Raw genomic sequence first — 17,125 nt, forward strand, 5'->3', positions numbered from 1 at the left:
CGAAGTTAGGTGTCGCTTCATGGTTGTCGTACCAAAGCTGTATGCACCAGGTCCCCCGTGACTTAGCACCAACTGGCACTGATTACACCTAACCAGGTTCGCAGGTGCCTTCATTACGTTCCCAAAAACGGAAAACAACCGCCACACCCACGACTCCCGGCAAGTGTTTGGAGTGCAGAGTTCCTCCACCTCATTCTCTCCTTCCTCTTCTTCCTCAATCTCTACATCCTCACCCGTATATCCCTCTGCAGGCCCTTGGGGAGGTGGTGGCGGTGGAGGGTTTGGGGGTGGGCTGAGGCTAATGAAGCAACAGTAGCCATGGATGCCATAAGGATTAGTTGGCTAATGGTCGCAACAGCAGCGAAAGCAGCACAACTGAATCTGCTATAGCCAGAAGCACAATGAAGATGAGCTTGGGGGTGTGGCCATTTATAAGGGTTAAGGGGGGCACCTCATGACCCTATTGATCACTCAAAAGCCCTGCAAAAATTCTAAACGACACGTTCACAGGTACAGCTATTGTATGGGACATGTGAAGTGGTGATTTTATACTGTAAAATAATTTCACATGTATGTATACGTTGTTTTGCAATGTTGCAGAGGCAGACAAACTACGCAAATTAGTCCACACGCTCAGCGTGGGTGCGGTCAAATGATGACGTCCTGAACACATCCGCGAGGGAAATGCGTGCCCGCTGTACAGCAAATGCAGACTCACAAATGCGCGCATGCGTGCAAGTTTTCTACGGACAGTGTTCGGGTCCTGAAGCTAATTAAATGTGCGACACAAGTGAGACAGACAGTTAGGGACAGGCGCGATGTTCGCAGTACTTATGGGTGTACTGCGCATGTGCATACATGCTCTGATGACTGATGACTGTACGGACAGGTCCAATGTCCTTAGGACACCTCCATTTTGTTTGCCTATGAACATGCCGGCCACCGCGCCTGTCCTACGGACGGTTCCATCTTGGCTGTGGACGATACGGACAGGTATACTGTCCTTAGGATACTCTCATTTTGCTAATTTACAGACATACCGGACACCTCGTGTGTTCTAGGAACATGTTTTATCTTGTTTGTGAGCGGTACGGAGATGTCCTTAGGACGCCCCATTCTGTTAATTTATGCACAACTTGCACAGATGGTACGTTCTAAGAAAAGTTCCATCTTGGTTGGCATTGGTACGGGTAGGTGTATTGCCGTTAGAACATCCATATTATATTGCGTACGGCTAGCTCGAACAGGCGCGCTGTTCGCGAACATTTTATGGCTTTTAAAAAATGTTTTCCTCAAACTTTCGACTACAACAAATATACAAAAACTTTCTAACAACACACACATACTTCAATCAAGAGAAATACAGGGGGAAGCAGATGCTGACACAAATATAGGGGAATTAGGGTTCACACGGGCTGATTGTCAGGAGATGATTTGTGAGGGGAAGAAGGGATGGATGTTTCATCAAAACGTCTATTTTCTTCTTGAAGGTTTGGGGATGGTATTTTCCTCTCACAAATTTTTCCACAAATTCCCTTAAACTGTTAAAATTGTCATTTAGTGTGTCCATTTTTAGTTCTATCCTTTTCAGCCTGTCTTCTTCTGTGTCGTTTGTTGGCCTTTCTTCTTTTTTTTCCTGGTCTGTTAAAAATAAATATATATATGTTAAATGCCCATAAATTACTGACCAATATTTTGCTTATGCGGAGCACTGTGTACCATTACTATCACCATCTTCGGACATTTCCCCATGCAGAAAATTCTCCTCCAGCCACTCCAAAGTACTGCATATTTCTGTGTCAAAACAACAGAAAGAAATAATTTTTTCTGCCCCTCATACCAAAAAAAGTACACACACACAAGAAAAATGAAGTTCACTTACTATTTTGTTGTAATTTATCTTCGTTGTAGTGCGTGCGTCTACTGTCGGTCCTGGCTGCAGAGTTTCTGTGAGGTAATTACGTTGGAGGCATACTTTTTTTTGTTATGGCATAATCCATTTCATTCTACATGGTCATGAAATGCATGGTTTTTGTTTCAGACGTTTAGGTTTCCCTATTTATTTACTAGTACTTATAATGTCTTTATGTGTCCTTTTTCAAAGTTGAGCATTTTTTGTCTAAGACAATAGTATAATTTCAGATACCTCCTGACTGTTTGGGTACTGTTGACCTCGTCCGCAGACATGCCCTCAGTCCGTGCCTTTCAAATATCAATAGCGAGGGGGTTCTGTATGTTTTATGTTACATGTATATAAAGTAAGCAAATTATACTACATATGTCTCAAGATCACACGATGATAGTGTATATTAAAAAAAAAAACGTTATTAATGCGATGTTTTGAATAGGTTCCCCTTCAAAAAAACCTGTGAAATTCAGTAAAAAAAAACTTTGTTAAGGGGACGTTATGGTTAAGTTGCACTATTAAAAACCTGTGAAATTCACACAAAAAAACCTTTATAAACATGACATTATGCTTCGAAGTAAAACCGAAAACCCCCTAAAATTCGCCATTTGTGGTAGGATAAGCAACCATAACTGCCCGCACCACTCTGCACTGCTAACACTAACACCCAGAACATCAAAGATGATATCGCAAATGTCATTGATGACATCACTGATGACATCACATGTGTAGCCCCTTTGGTCCACAAGTCATAAAACAGCAGTCACCATCGCTCTCACAATCTACCCGGTGTTGTGTATAGTTCTCTGGATAGTTCTCTGGATCAAAAGAGGGCATAAACCTCGTTCCAGGTGATTCAATAGGTCTCTCTATCGGAACCATTCTAAGTTCATCTGGGACATCTGTCTTTGTATCAGGGTGCACCAGACATTCTATAGTAGCAATAGTAAGTGGTATCATGTTATTTCATTCCTTCCACTTTTTTACTACTTTCCAATATCCAATTGTTATGTGCAAGAAGCGCATACTTCTTAGAAGTACCAACAAAAGAGGCACTACTACTTTAAATATTTCACCTAACCAAGTAGACACCCATGAGAAAGTTTAATGGTACCAGTCCTCATCTACTACCATAGTACTCTCCTTTTCCATAGTCATGTGCAGGGTGTGCAAGTCAGATATAGCTTCTGTTAAACTTCCATTCTGTTCATCATCTGTGGGGTTAGGGTGCAGCAACTTGCCTCTATTTTTGCACACACTCTTCCCTCCATGGCAGTGAGGAGGTCTAGCACATACCTATTCTAGAGAGCAGTTAGTCTGACAGCCCGTAATTCTTCCTTAATGGTGTTCAGACCTCTCTCTGTGGCATTGGCCAATTGCAACAACTCTCATTTGGTAATTAGGAGCCATTTTGCATCTGCTGCTGCTTGTACCCCAGGTGCTAGCAGGGATGCAAAAAATACAGCCACCTTGCTGAACAGCCTGTATCTTGCTGGTATTGCCACTAATCTATTTGTGGAATTTTGTGAGAAATAATTATCTCGCTTACTCCTAATCCATTAATCCATTACTGTGGGATGTTCATTGAAAGGCAAAACATGGCTCTGAGGCACTGCAAGCACTGGTGAGTGCAGGGTGGTAAGAGAGCAAATACCATTACACCTTACCAGGGAGGTGCATGTATACCTGTGTGTCACAGGACCATTCATGGTCCATCAGTACTGTGGTGCTCAATTGCATACCTAGCAAATCCATAATTCATTTGCATCCTGTATTTTCCCCTACATGTACTACACCGTTATTTCGAAAGCATAAAGACGTGGTTGTCATTCTTTGTATTTGCACTTGCTCTCTGATGACATCTACCAATAGGCACAAAATAGCATACTTCCTCCAATCAGCAAGGCACTTACTGTTCAGGAATGTAACCGTTTCTTCCGCTAGCATAACCATTATTTCAGCAACGCATCCCATCACTCCAAATGTCCAACTTGGTTTTGTAAAAACCTTCACCATTATACGGAGCATGTAGCCTGGTCCAACACCTTGGTATCACAGCTCTTGCAGCATTAGTAAATTATTAAATTTCTTGTCACTGGTAAGTAACCCCCCTCTATGTGGCTCTTGCAAAATGTATTTCACTACTGTGTTTTTTCCAGCTAAAGTATCCAACATCCTATTTTCCTTGATATAAGCATCACCATCTATCCATTTAACACTGGCCCAGTGATCTTGGAACAGTCCTCTCGTTTTGCAAATTGTGAGATTGACCACACAATGTGCTATGTTTAATAGTATTTCTTGTGCTACAGACAATCTGAGGGCACTCATGGCGTGGGGTACAAGAGAGCAAACATAAAAACTCTCATTCGATCTCTTTAAGCCCACCTCCTATATGTTGACATACCAGGAGTTATCCTCTGACCGAAATTCCTCATATTTATCTCTCAAAGATAATTCTTTGTTATATATTTCTCTTTTTATTCTTATACTTCTCCTACTTCTATCCTCTACTTTACTTACATTTCATACTTCTTCTTTTCTCATATTAATACTATATTCTAACCAAATCAAAGAAAGGTCAAACACAAAAATTACCATACACACCACTACCCATCACAATTTTGTCCTGAAAAAATTACTTCTCCAAAAACATGCAGCAGAAAAATCAACGTCTGTACACATTGCTGGCCGCAAAATATTTAAAAAGTTCAAGCTGATCAGAGGTCCACTTCCTCTTCTTCTTTTTGCTCTGGGTCATCGGACAGGTGTCATGGTCACATGACAAGGGCCGCTATCTTTATCATCTAAAGGGTCCAAATGGACCCAGTCCTGGCGCCAAAGGCGCCAGGCTCATGAGAAAGTGTGCTCTGCACACTTTGTGTCTGGGGCTTGTGTTACTTCCTTCCCAGCAGACTCCCCATGTGCATCTAGGCCGGGCGTGGCCATTGGGAAACATTGGGGTGCATGTGCAGCAATCTCTAGGAGTGGCAAGGTGGGGCCACAAGGCGGAGCCAATGGGCGGGGCTGGGACCAGCCTATTTAAGCTTGCCCCACCCGCATGCAAGCGCTTCGCGTTAGTCTGCTTCCTGCAGCGTAACGCTTACCGCTGCCTGAAGCGCTCATACCTGATTCCAGCTCATCATCTCAGCGCGCATCTCACCTGATTCCAGTACATCATCTTCAGTGCGCAACTTACCGGACTCCAGCCACACCATCGCTTGAAGCGCAGCTTACCTGACTCCAACAATTCACCTTCAGCGCGCACTGTGCCTCCTTCCAGCAATACCATTGCTCGAAACGCAGTTTACCTGACTCCAACAACATCATCGCCGGTTCCAGGCATCTAGCTACGCGGGAGCACTTCTTCTCATTCAGCATCCTCTTGGATCTATCCATCCAGTAATCGCTGGCAGGTCTTTGGATAGCCGCCTCCTGCTCGACGCCACCAGGCCATCCCTGCAAGAGAAAAGGACACATAAGGTTAGAAATTGCATAATTTGCTGCCTCCATACCGGGCTCCAATACCGGGTTCCTGCAATGAGGACTTACCGGGTCCTTCCGACATAAGAGGACCCGGTAATTCCTCCTTGCAGGAACCCATCCCCATTTGAGCTCCCATAGGGCTCAATGGGAATGGGGAGGGAGGTAATAACGGGCATATTATGAATTGCCCGTTATTAGCTCCCACTTCCCCTCGCGGGACCCGGAAAGGACGCCTGGTTTTACCAGGCGTTCTTACAGGGTCCCGCAAAGGGAACCTCGTAATTGCGCATCCCGTAATGAAGGGTGTCGGCCCCGTACCGGCACCCTTCATTACAGGAGTGCAAGCCTCGTAATGAGGCCCATTATAAGGGTTACGAACAATAATCACGGGAAAAAGACATTGCAAAAGGATACGGACAATAATCATTGTTAAGAACACTTACCTTCAAAGTGGTTCAGCCACAGCCGGTCTGGGGTGCCACTCACAGGGGCCAGTGGAGCAACTAGGTCCATCAAATGCACCACTGCTGATGAGAAGCAGGACGGAGAGCTCATCATCACAAGAAACAGGTGAGACTATATGGGTAAACGCATGCTCACCTCATTCTGGAACGAAGGGTTTGAGGGAAATCACAATCCAACCACAGCATTCTCACTGCCTCTCGTATTCTCTCTGGGGCAGTGCCAGCAACCAGAGCAGTCCACACTACAGAAGCTGGGGAAGAAGTCTGATCCAGGGGAGCCAAGTCCAGGGAGGGCTCCAACCGTGCCCCAATGCCCCTGCAGAGACCAAGTGAGCGTAACAGAATGCAAAGCCTCTCTGAATCTCTGCCTGGGTGTTATGGACACCTCAGAAACTGACCAGTTGGCCCAATTGTTGGGGGAACTGCGGGCCGAAATAAATGCCTCCAGACAAGAGACCAATGTCTTCAGAAGAGACCTCATTGTAGCTCGAGAACGAACGGATGATCTGGCAAGACAGATGCTCCAGACACATGCAGGGCAGGTTCAATTACCCAGAATTGCACCAACTCCTTTGCCGCAGCCATCACCACCAGTTCAAGTGGTGCTCCCGGGAGCAGTGCCACTGGCCCCGCCTGAACGTTTTACCGGCGATCCTAACAAGTAGGCCATATTCATGAACCAATGTCGTCTTCACTTTTTGTGTCGTCCTGGGGCCTTCCCTAACGATGGCGCAAGAGTTGCCTTTGTACTTTCATACTTGGGGGGAAGCGCAGCGGACTGGTGCATACCCTTAGTAAATCAGGATGATCCACTTCTCCGAAACTTTGGAGAATTCCAACGGGAATTGGAAAGATTGTTTGCTAGGCACACCCAAGGACAAGCCCTAGATAACAAACTATTGTCCCTTGGACAGGGAAACCATGATCTACTGACTTATATTGCCACCTTTAATCGTCTCGTAGCACAAACTAATTGGCCCAAAGAGGAGAGAACCAAACTATTTTATCGGGGATTGCGTGGTGAACTAAAGGATGTGCTAGCCCAAGTGGTCAACCCTCCTGAGTGTTGTGCGGAGTACATCAATCTGACGGTACAATTGGACAATAGGTTCCAGGATCGAGAAATGGACCGCACAAGAACTGAAGGGAGGTTGGTCTATATGCGACCCCGGGACAACCAAGTTGAAGCCCATGAGCCAACCAAGCCCATGCAGATTGGGGGATTACGGACCCCTATCTCCGAGGCTGGGAGAGAAAAAAGGAGACAACAACAACTCTGTTTATACTGCGGAAGAGTAGGACATTTCCTCCGGGATTGCCCGATAAAACCCCCAAGAAAATAAAATAGTGGGTGCAACAGACATCTGCAACAAAGAGAAATGTCGAGCGAAATGAAGAAAGTTGTACAGACCTCACAACTGGTCATCCAGGTACTCTTGGTCCACCACCAACAACCATCTAAGGTACATGCATTGGGATCATATATTGATAGTGGAGCAGTGTGAAATTATATCGATCAGGATCTGGCTGTACGGATAGGCCTTCCCCTCCAGCAGGAGCTGCAATCGGAAAACGTCACAGCAGTGGATGGCTCTCAGTTGTCATCCTGCCCAGTAACGCAACATACCGACAAAGTCATGCTGATGTGTCAGGATGGTCATCGGGAAGACATTTCTTTCAATCCTATTTGGCCCCCCCAGTTCCAGATGATCTTAAGAATGCTGTGGCTAGAAACCCATAACACCAGGATTGACTGGCGAACACGAGTGCTGACCTTTCCTCAAGAATGCGCCAAGGGTTACTACCACAATGGCGTGAAGAGCCTGAAACACAAGACGAAACCTATCCTGGGACTCTCTGGTTCCCTACCCCCTGAATATCTGGATTATCTGGATGTGTTCCAAAAGGAGCAAGCCAACACCCTGCCTCCACATAGACCTTACGACTGCCAAATCGATCTGGTCCCCTGAGCACAAATTCCTTGCAGTCGAATGTACGCTCTAACTGATCAAGAAAATCAGCATCTGAAGACTTATCTAGATCAGTACCTAGCTAACGGATTCATCCGCCCGTCTAAGTCTCCTGCCTGCTCAGCTCTCTTTTTCGTACCCAAGAAGGAGGGCGACCTCAGAACTTGTATAGATTATAGGGCATTGAACCAAATCACAGTTAAGAACAGATATCCTCTGCCACTCATCCCGAGCTGCTTGATCAGGTGAAGAATGCTCAAATCTACACAAAACTGGACCTACGAGGAGCCTATCACCTTGTGGGAGTTAAAAGGGGAGACAAGTGGAAGACGGCATTCCGAACCAAATATGGGCTTTTTGAGTATCTGGTCATGCCCTTTGGGTTATGTAATGCACTGGCAGCGTTCCAATTCTTCATGAACTATGTGCTTTGCATATTGTTGGACGTCTGCGTCCTAGTTTACATCAACAACATTCTTATCTACTCAACGTCCAAAGACGACCATGTTGGCCATGTAAGTGCAGTTCTGGAAAAGCTTTGTCAGCATCGGCTGTTTGCCAAATTGGAAAAATGCTTCTTCCACGTCACAGAAGTAGAATTTTTGGGCTTCATGTTTACCCCACAAGGAGTTCACATGGACACACGCAAAGTAGATGCTATCCTTCAGTGGCCATCCCCAACAACTACCAAAGGAGTGCAAAGTGTGCTCCAATTTGCCAATTTTTATAGACGGTTTATTCCGAGGTTTTCACAGATTGTCCATCCAATCACCTCTCTACTGCGAAAGAATAAAAAGTTATTCTGCTCCCCCGAAGCGGAAAACGCCTTCCAGGAAATGAAACGGGCATTCACCTAAGCACCTGTTCTTCGGCATCCCCGACCTGGCCTGCCTTATGTGGTTGAAACAGATGCCTCCATCGTGGCCATGGGAGCAGTATTATCACTAAAGGACCCGGACACGGGGCAGTTACATCCCATAGCATTTTGGTCCCGTATGTTTTCTGCACCAGAAATGAACTATGCAATCACTGACAAGGAACTACTAGCAATCAAAGGAGCCTTCATAGACGGTTTATTCCGAGGTTTTCACAGATTGTCCATCCAATCACCTCTCTACTGCGAAAGAATAAAAAGTTATTCTGCTCCCCCGAAGCGGAAAACGCCTTCCAGGAAATGAAACGGGCATTCACCTAAGCACCTGTTCTTCAGCATCCCCGACCTGGCCTGCCTTATGTGGTTGAAACAGATGCCTCCATCGTGGCCATGGGAGCAGTATTATCACTAAAGGACCCGGACACGGGGCAGTTACATCCCATAGCATTTTGGTCCCGTATGTTTTCTGCACCAGAAATGAACTATGCAATCACTGACAAGGAACTACTAGCAATCAAAGGAGCCTTCAAAACCTGGAGACACGGGGCCTCATTCCGAGTGTGTCAGTAAGGGGTTAATGGTGCCAGTAAGGATGCCAGTGCCGTTAACCCCTTACCACTGCATTCCGAGGTCCTTTAACGGGCCCCGCTAAGGGCGGCTGGTAAAACCAGCCGCCCTTAGCGGGACCCGCTAAAGGACCGAGGAGCTAAGAACGGGCCTGTTATTAACAGGCCTGTTATTAGCTCCCTCCTCATTCCCATTGAGCCCTATGGGGGCTAGAATGGGAATGGGGATGGGTTTTTTGAATGAGGAATTACCGGGTCCTCCAAGGTTGGAATGGCCCGGTAATTCCTCATTCAATAAACCTGGACCTGGTATGCGGTATGGGGGTAGCCATGGTGCTAATAGCACCATGGCTACCTCCATACTCGTAACAAGGCCCACTACCTCCTAGGGGCAAGACACACGGTCACAGTTATCACAGATCACCGTAATCTGCAATACTTGAAAACTGCTAAGGCCCAATCTGCGCATTAGCTTCGCTGGACTCTCTTCTTTGCTGAATATGATTTTGTCATTACTTACAGACCAGGAGTAGGTAATTCAAAAGCAGATGCCCTGTCACGCATGGGAGAGGACAAAGAAGCTTTCACACCATCTGAGCCAGTGGCCATTATTCCCGAAGAACGGATTCAAAACCAGATCGCTGCAACCGCCTGCTCGGAAGACTTGAAGATCGATCTCCAATCTCGGATAGACCAAACAGCCACACAGGAGTGGTTGGTTAAGGGAGACCAGTACTCCATCAAAGATAACTTACCCTATTTTCAAGGAAGACTATATATTCAGGACAAGGAAATGCAAAATAAAATTATAGCAAACTACCACGAGTCATTAGTGGAAGAACATCCTGGAATTGCTAAGACTTGGGCCAAAATTCAAAAGGACTATTGGTGGCCAAACTGGAGAAAAGACGTTGCCCAATTTATTGCGACTTGCAGTGTTTGCGCCCAACACAAATCCCAGAAGTTCAGTCCCACAGGATTGTTACGTCCATTAACTGTACCACCAGAACCATGGCATACGCTGTCTACGAACTTTATTACCGACCTGCCACCCTGCGACGGGTTTAACACAATCCTGGTCGTAGTAGACTTATTCTGCAAGATGGCAGACTTTATTCCGCTAACAGGGCTTCCCACTGCTTCTGCTCTGGCCACTGTATTTTTGGAGCAAATTGTCAAATTACATAGTTTCCCGTCAGTATTGCTTTCAGACCGTGGAACTCAATTTGTCTCAGCACTCTGGAGGAGGTGTTGTAAGATAGCCCAAATTGATCTTCGATTGTACACGAGTCACCATCCCCAAACCGATGGTCAAACTGAAAGGACCAATCAGGCTCTGGAGCAATACCTGAGGTGTATGTTGCAGCAAACTGAAGGGTCCTGGAAAAGCATTCTCTGGTTAACCGAATTTGCCTACAAAAACTCACTGCCACACTAGCACCGGACCATTCTTCACAATGCACGGTCGGCATCCTCGGACGTCCTCCTTTGATCCACTTGATGAACTGGAAATGCCAGCAATCACCTCATTACATAAGACCATTACTCAAACCCTTAAAGAAGCAACCAAGAACCTGATCAGAGACAAGGAATAACAGAAAGTTTTCAGACAGACATAGAAGAGAGGCCCTACATTACCAAGTCGAAGATAAAGTATAGTTGGTATCTAAGAATATTCCATTGAAGGGGCCTCGAGCCTTCCGTCACAGGTACCTCGTACCTTATCCCATCAAAGCCATAATTAACCCTGCTGCCATGAAATTGGATTTACCAGCACATATGCAGATCCATCCGGTGTTCCATGTTTCTCTCCTGAAACCAATGAAACCAGATACTCGGATTAAAACACCACCTGAGCCTGATATCATAGAAGGAAAACCGGAATGTGAAGTCAAAGGCATTCTCGATTCCAAGATAGTAAGATCAAAATTATACTATTTGATCAACTGGGAGGCTTATGGACCTCAAGACCATACATGGGAACCTGTTGAATTTATCCATGCTCCACGACTAATCAGACAGTTCCATCATGAGAATCCCACCAAAACGGGACCAGGGAGAAGAACACCTGTGAGAGGGGGCTTGAGGGGGAGTGCAGTCATGGTCACAGGACAAGGGCCACTATCTTTATCATATAAACGGTCCAAATGGACCCAGTCCTGGCGCCTTTGGTGCCAGGCTCATGAGAAAGTGTGCTCAGCCCACTTTGTGTCTGGGGCTTGTGTTACTTCCTCCCCAGCAGACTCCCCACATACATCTAGGCCGGGCGTGGCCATTGGGAAACATTGGGGTGCACGTGCAGCAATCTCTAGGAGTGGCAAGGTGGGGCCACAAGGCGGAGCCAAGCGGCGGGGCTGGGACCAGGCTATTTAAGCCTGCCCCACCCGCATGCAAGCACTTCGCGTTGTAAGAGGCTTCAATTCAACACTACAGCTAAGTCAACGCCTAGTCTATAATACTGAATGAAAACCCTTATTGATATATCTTTATGTCCAGTTCATGCGTTCTGGATGACTACCCCTATATAACACCCCTCTCTGAGAATCCCCCTGACCCCACTGAGCCAAGAAGTAGGTTTATTTTGCAAATTTAAAAGGTTTAATTGATAATTTAAACAATATATATATATATATCACGCTTTATAATAAATTAATAATTGAATATCACACTTAATCTGATATGATAAAGATTAACAACGGAGAATCTGGCACTAGCACACTTCTTTATAATCACTAAGGAGTTGACATGAAATGGATAAGATAGCAACAATACTTTTATGGTTTCCAATGGATGCAATGTGGAATGAAATGCAGTACAGAAAATAACTTGATAGGATTTCAGCAAAAGACAATGTAATCACTTTCTTGGACAATTCACCCCCCCCCCTTTTATGCAATGCAGGGAAATGGAAGGAAAGCACACAGTTCTCAGAAATGCAATCAAATGAAATTCAGTTCACCCCAGCAAGCTTAGAGTACAGATCGGAGTTTTAAACACAGGCCCAAAATGCTTTTACATGTGCTGGAAATGAAGTGAAAAATATGCTAAAATGCTTTTAATTCCCCCTAGGAGGTTCAGGATGAGTGAAATCAAGTTAATATTAGTCCAGGCTCACTTTAGCAAGGATCTAGGAGTAATTGGTAGGTTAAACGAATTTTTGGCAAATGAAAGCAAGAAGCTTCTGTTTTCACACGTGGAGAAATTTGCAAATCGCTGCAAAATTCGCGAGTGCGTTTTTCACGATTACGGCAAAACTATAGAGGGTAGGAATGCGGTTCTAGGTTCGTAGGAAAGCCACGATTCTAAGCTTTCTGAGGAAAGTTACTGCAAGTCTCTAGCACAAACGGTCACAGAGATATGAGCGATTAAATAAAGGTCGTTTTTCAGATTTGAAAATTTAAAGTTCAAAAAAGACAAGTGCAGCTTGCAACTAGAAAATGACAAGTGACAGCTTCACAAATGACAGGTGACAGTCAGGAGACAGTTCTACTTAGGTTAAAATAGGATTGAATTATATTATTTTAACTAAGAGATTGGTTCTGCACAGTTTTCTAGGTACTCACACTATATTCTTGAGTTAAATGGGCCTCGCCACGGATCTGGTCAGGTTTTGGACTGGACTCCGGTCTCTGCACTTCACAGTGATCTGGGTCAGCTCTCTCTGGTTCTGCTAACAGCGGTCTAGGTCAGCTCTGCTCTCTCTCTGGGTACAGCACTGCTTCTGGATTCTGGAGATTGAGGGATTTGAAGTCTGGATCTCTGAATGTTGATGGAGGTAAAGGATGGAATTTTGGCAGAGCTTCCAGCTGCAAGTGGAAAATGAAGGTCCCTATCTGTCCTGTCTGTCTGCTTTTATCTGTTTTTTTAATGGGTGTGTATGCAGCATCACTAGGCTCTACCCCTCTCCACTTGTCATTGGCCAAGCTTTCATTTCTTCCCTGATTGGGGGAGCTAAGTTGTGTCAGAGTGATGTCATTTTACAGCCTGCAGAAAGTCCACTCCTCCTGTCAACTTGCACACAAATCTAGATTTGAACCAAATACATATTTGCAGAGGTACATATTGTTTTAAAATTATATGCACCCCTCACATATCACAGGAGGTATCCCCTGTTCAAACTCTGCTCTTCCTGGGAGCTTGCATTCAGAAATGGCAATATTTTGCACTTTTTAACTGGTTTGCAATACCGGACATTACCCCAAATTTACACACATGTGCGCAAGGAGTATGGACATTAGTTGATGAAGTGTCAGATTTTTCACATGCACACATTTTGAGTAATATCCTCTTTTCCGCTAAAACTCCCCTGAACATACCACCGGTTCTAAAAACCTCTTAAAATGTGGGCAGAAAAATCACAAGAATTATGGTATCATTTATAAAATTTTCACATGTCCGCTCTATGAGTTATTCATCTTTTTAGAGTTATGTTCTGGCCCCAAAGGGGTGTGGTTTCCCCCCAGCACAAGGTTGAATTTCTGGTTTTTCCAGTTCTGCCAAGCCAGCTTGCTCTCACAGGCAGTGCTCCTCCCCTTTGCTTCAGGAGGAAGCTACTTTTACGACATCTGCAATTAACCATCTGCCTGAGTCAGGAGAGGGCTTTGTTCAGACCTCCTGTATTCTGTGGGGGCTCCCCTTAATTCAATTATCAGAGAGATGGCATATCCTTAGTGAGGCCAGCAAAAGGCAGATAGGCCTGGGAACACAGCTGTGACTCAAGTTTCATCTCCTGTCGGGGGTAGCTGGTGGGCAGAATTCAGTTCCTTAAGCCAGGTTTCAGATAAAATGTCACTTTTTGTTACCCAGTTTAAGTCAAGACAATGTTTACATATGCAGCTAGAATGCTGATTCTAAGTTTAAAACTATCACATTTAAACAATTGCAACCTATGTGACACTCAGAAATAGGTCACTCATTTCTTTTAAACATTTAGATTTGTAGTGTCTTTCAGTCCAAATTTACTTAAACTGCTGAAATCCACAGCTCAGCCAGTCTTGTTATAAACCTTCAAGTCACTTCAGAATATAACTTTACATTGGATCCACCTCTCAGTAAGTCTTTCTTTGGCATGCTCTGGGTTCATTTATTCAGTTTTCTACAAAAAAGTAAAATCTGGTGTTGTTTTAAAACGCCGGCTTTCTGATAGTGGTGAGTACTGGTACTGCACTCCTTTTTGGGATTTAAGAAAATGAATTCCCAACAGTTATGGGTTTGCTTTTGGCAATCAGCATTGCCATTCCCAATGGTTTCAGACTACTGTGTGGGTAGTCCAATGGTGGTTTTAGGCAGTGTCCTTCTGTGCCCACAACATCGGCAAAAATGAGTGGCAGCCTATTCTTCATGCATTTCCCTGTGCATTTTCTGGGAAGCTCTGGCCATCATGATGTTTTCCATGTCAGTACTGCACAGTTTTGAGGTAGGGCTTGGATGCGTGGATAAAAACATCCCACAAGCCCCCCTCTTGCGATGGCCATTCTGTTTCACTGATGGGACTCGCAAGACCTGGGATGTTTCCTCATCTTCTTCCAATAGATGGCACAGTTCAGCATCTTTTTCTCCATCCGGTCGGATCGATCGGTTCTCCTCGCCGGTCCTGATGGGAATATTGGGCGGTACCCCGGGCCCGTTGCGTCTCTCCTCCCGGTCTCTGGATCGTCCTCCTTGTCCCGTCTCCAGGTTTTCTTTCTCCTAGGACGACAAAGGAAGAGCGGCAATACCTATTCATGGACATTTCCACCACTGTTGAGATAGTGGGGCAGCATATGCATTTCATCATAACGAAACATTACATTCTTATTTTGAAAAAAGAACAGTATAACTAAGAGACAGTTTCATGCAAATCACAATATTTTAGAGACTAGATGTGGTATGTTTTATGATTGGAACTGAATTAGTCTGAGACAGTACCCGCTAGGATTCCAGAGGATTCCTCCAGTTGTTGCAGAGTGTGCCTGGGATGGCAACATTTCAACTGGTTTATGTGGACCCAATTGTCTTCCCTCGCTGCCAAAGGACCTTTGGGGATGTGGATTTTGTAGGCCACAGGGGAGATCTTGTCGATGATCTCAAAGGGTCCCTTCCATGTAGGCAAAAATTTGCGCTGCTTGGCCTGGTTCCTTTGGAAGTTGTATAGATAGACCCGGTCTCCCACCTGATATTCCTTCCTGGAAGTTTTCAGGTCATAATGGGTCTTCATGCTATCAGCCGATCTCTCTAGATTCCGCTGAGCATAAGCAAAAGCATGTTGAAGGTGTTTCCTTAAATTCTCCACATACCCATGAGTAGTGGAGGCATTTATCAGTGTCTGCTCTTGGGTCCTGTAGAGCAAATGCTGAGGAAGCACCATCTTGCGCCCAGTCATCAACTCAAATGGTGACATTTTGGTTGCAGATGAAGGGGTAGATCTGATGGCCATTAGGACCAGAGGTAATCGGATATCCCAACTTGGCCCAGAATCTGCCACAAACTTTTTTAAGATGCTCACAATTGTCCGGTTATATCTCTCTACTGCCCCAGAAGAAGCTGGCCTGTAAGCAATATGCAACTTCCTTTTGACCCCCAGTATCTCCCACATCTTTGTCATTACTTCACTGGTGAAGTGGCTACCTCTGTCTGACTCAATCCTTTGAGGTAGACCAAAACGGGAAAAGATGTGGTTAATCATCAGGGCAGCTGCCGTTTCTGCCTTGCAATTTGGGGCTGGGAGACATTCCACCCACTTGGTAAACAAGCATGTCACAGTCAACATGTACTTATTCCCCCTAGCAGAGCGAATCACGGGGCCTACAAAGTCGATTTGTAAATCTGACCATGGCAGTGTCATCCCCCTCTTTTGGAGAGGCGCACGGTGCGTGAGGGATGATGGCTGAAATTGTGCACACACAAGACACCCCTTCAAGTATTGGTCGAGGTCCTGCCCCATGTGTGGCCAGTATGCAACCTCTCTTAAGATTTTCAGTGTTGTGTGAAACCCCCTATGACCGGCGGTGGCCGCATCATGGGCATGATTTAACATCAGGCTTCGGAATGAGGTAGGAACCACCCACTGATCGTGGCCAGCTTTGGATTTCCTTACCAACAAACCGTCTTGGATCCGGAACATTTTTGGACATTTCATCAACACTCTTAGGTCCTCTTTCCCAATGTAATCGGTATCCGTCAGGGGAAAGTTCTCAGGGTCCTCAAGGTGCTGGTAAAACTTACCAATAATTGGATCCCCCTTCTGAGCGGTAATCAAATCAGCATCAGGGGTCTCCTTACTCCATTGTGCAATTGAAAGGTCGTTGTGAGCATTTGTCTGGGACCTAGTGATAGCAGTGACCTGGATTTCCCCCAACAGGGACTCAATCTCAATTAGATCCCCTTGGATGGCCCCGGTTTTGGCCAGCTGATCAGCTAAGTCATTTCCAGTTTTGTCTGGTCCCTCTACTTTGGAATGACCCTTGATCTTTTTCCAATAGATGGTCATCTCATTCGAGGTGACCAGATCATCAATGTTTTGGATCAACTTCCCATGTTTCAAGGATTTGTTGTTAGCACATAACATGCCTCTGGCTTTCCAATTAACCAGGTGCTCCACGAACCCGTTCCGTACATAATCCGAATCTGTGATTATGACCAGTTCGTGGAGTTGATGCTGGACAGCAGCGAGGATGGCCTGATGCACAGCCATCAATTCTGCCACCTGACTACTTCGGGGACCAATTTTGTATCCAGCGGAGGGTTCTGGGGACTCATTCACCCATGCATTCCCTACGCCGGCCACCAGTTCTTTCTCCCCGTCGTTGTCAACATGGTAAGAGCATCCATCCACATAGACAGTGGGCATTCCCTCACACTTGTCCTCTTCAAAGACTTTG

Source organism: Ambystoma mexicanum, chromosome 1p (assembly GCF_040938575.1).
Source record: "Ambystoma mexicanum isolate Mex_15411 chromosome 1p, UKY_AmexF1_1, whole genome shotgun sequence".
Classification (NCBI taxonomy): domain Eukaryota; kingdom Metazoa; phylum Chordata; class Amphibia; order Caudata; family Ambystomatidae; genus Ambystoma; species Ambystoma mexicanum.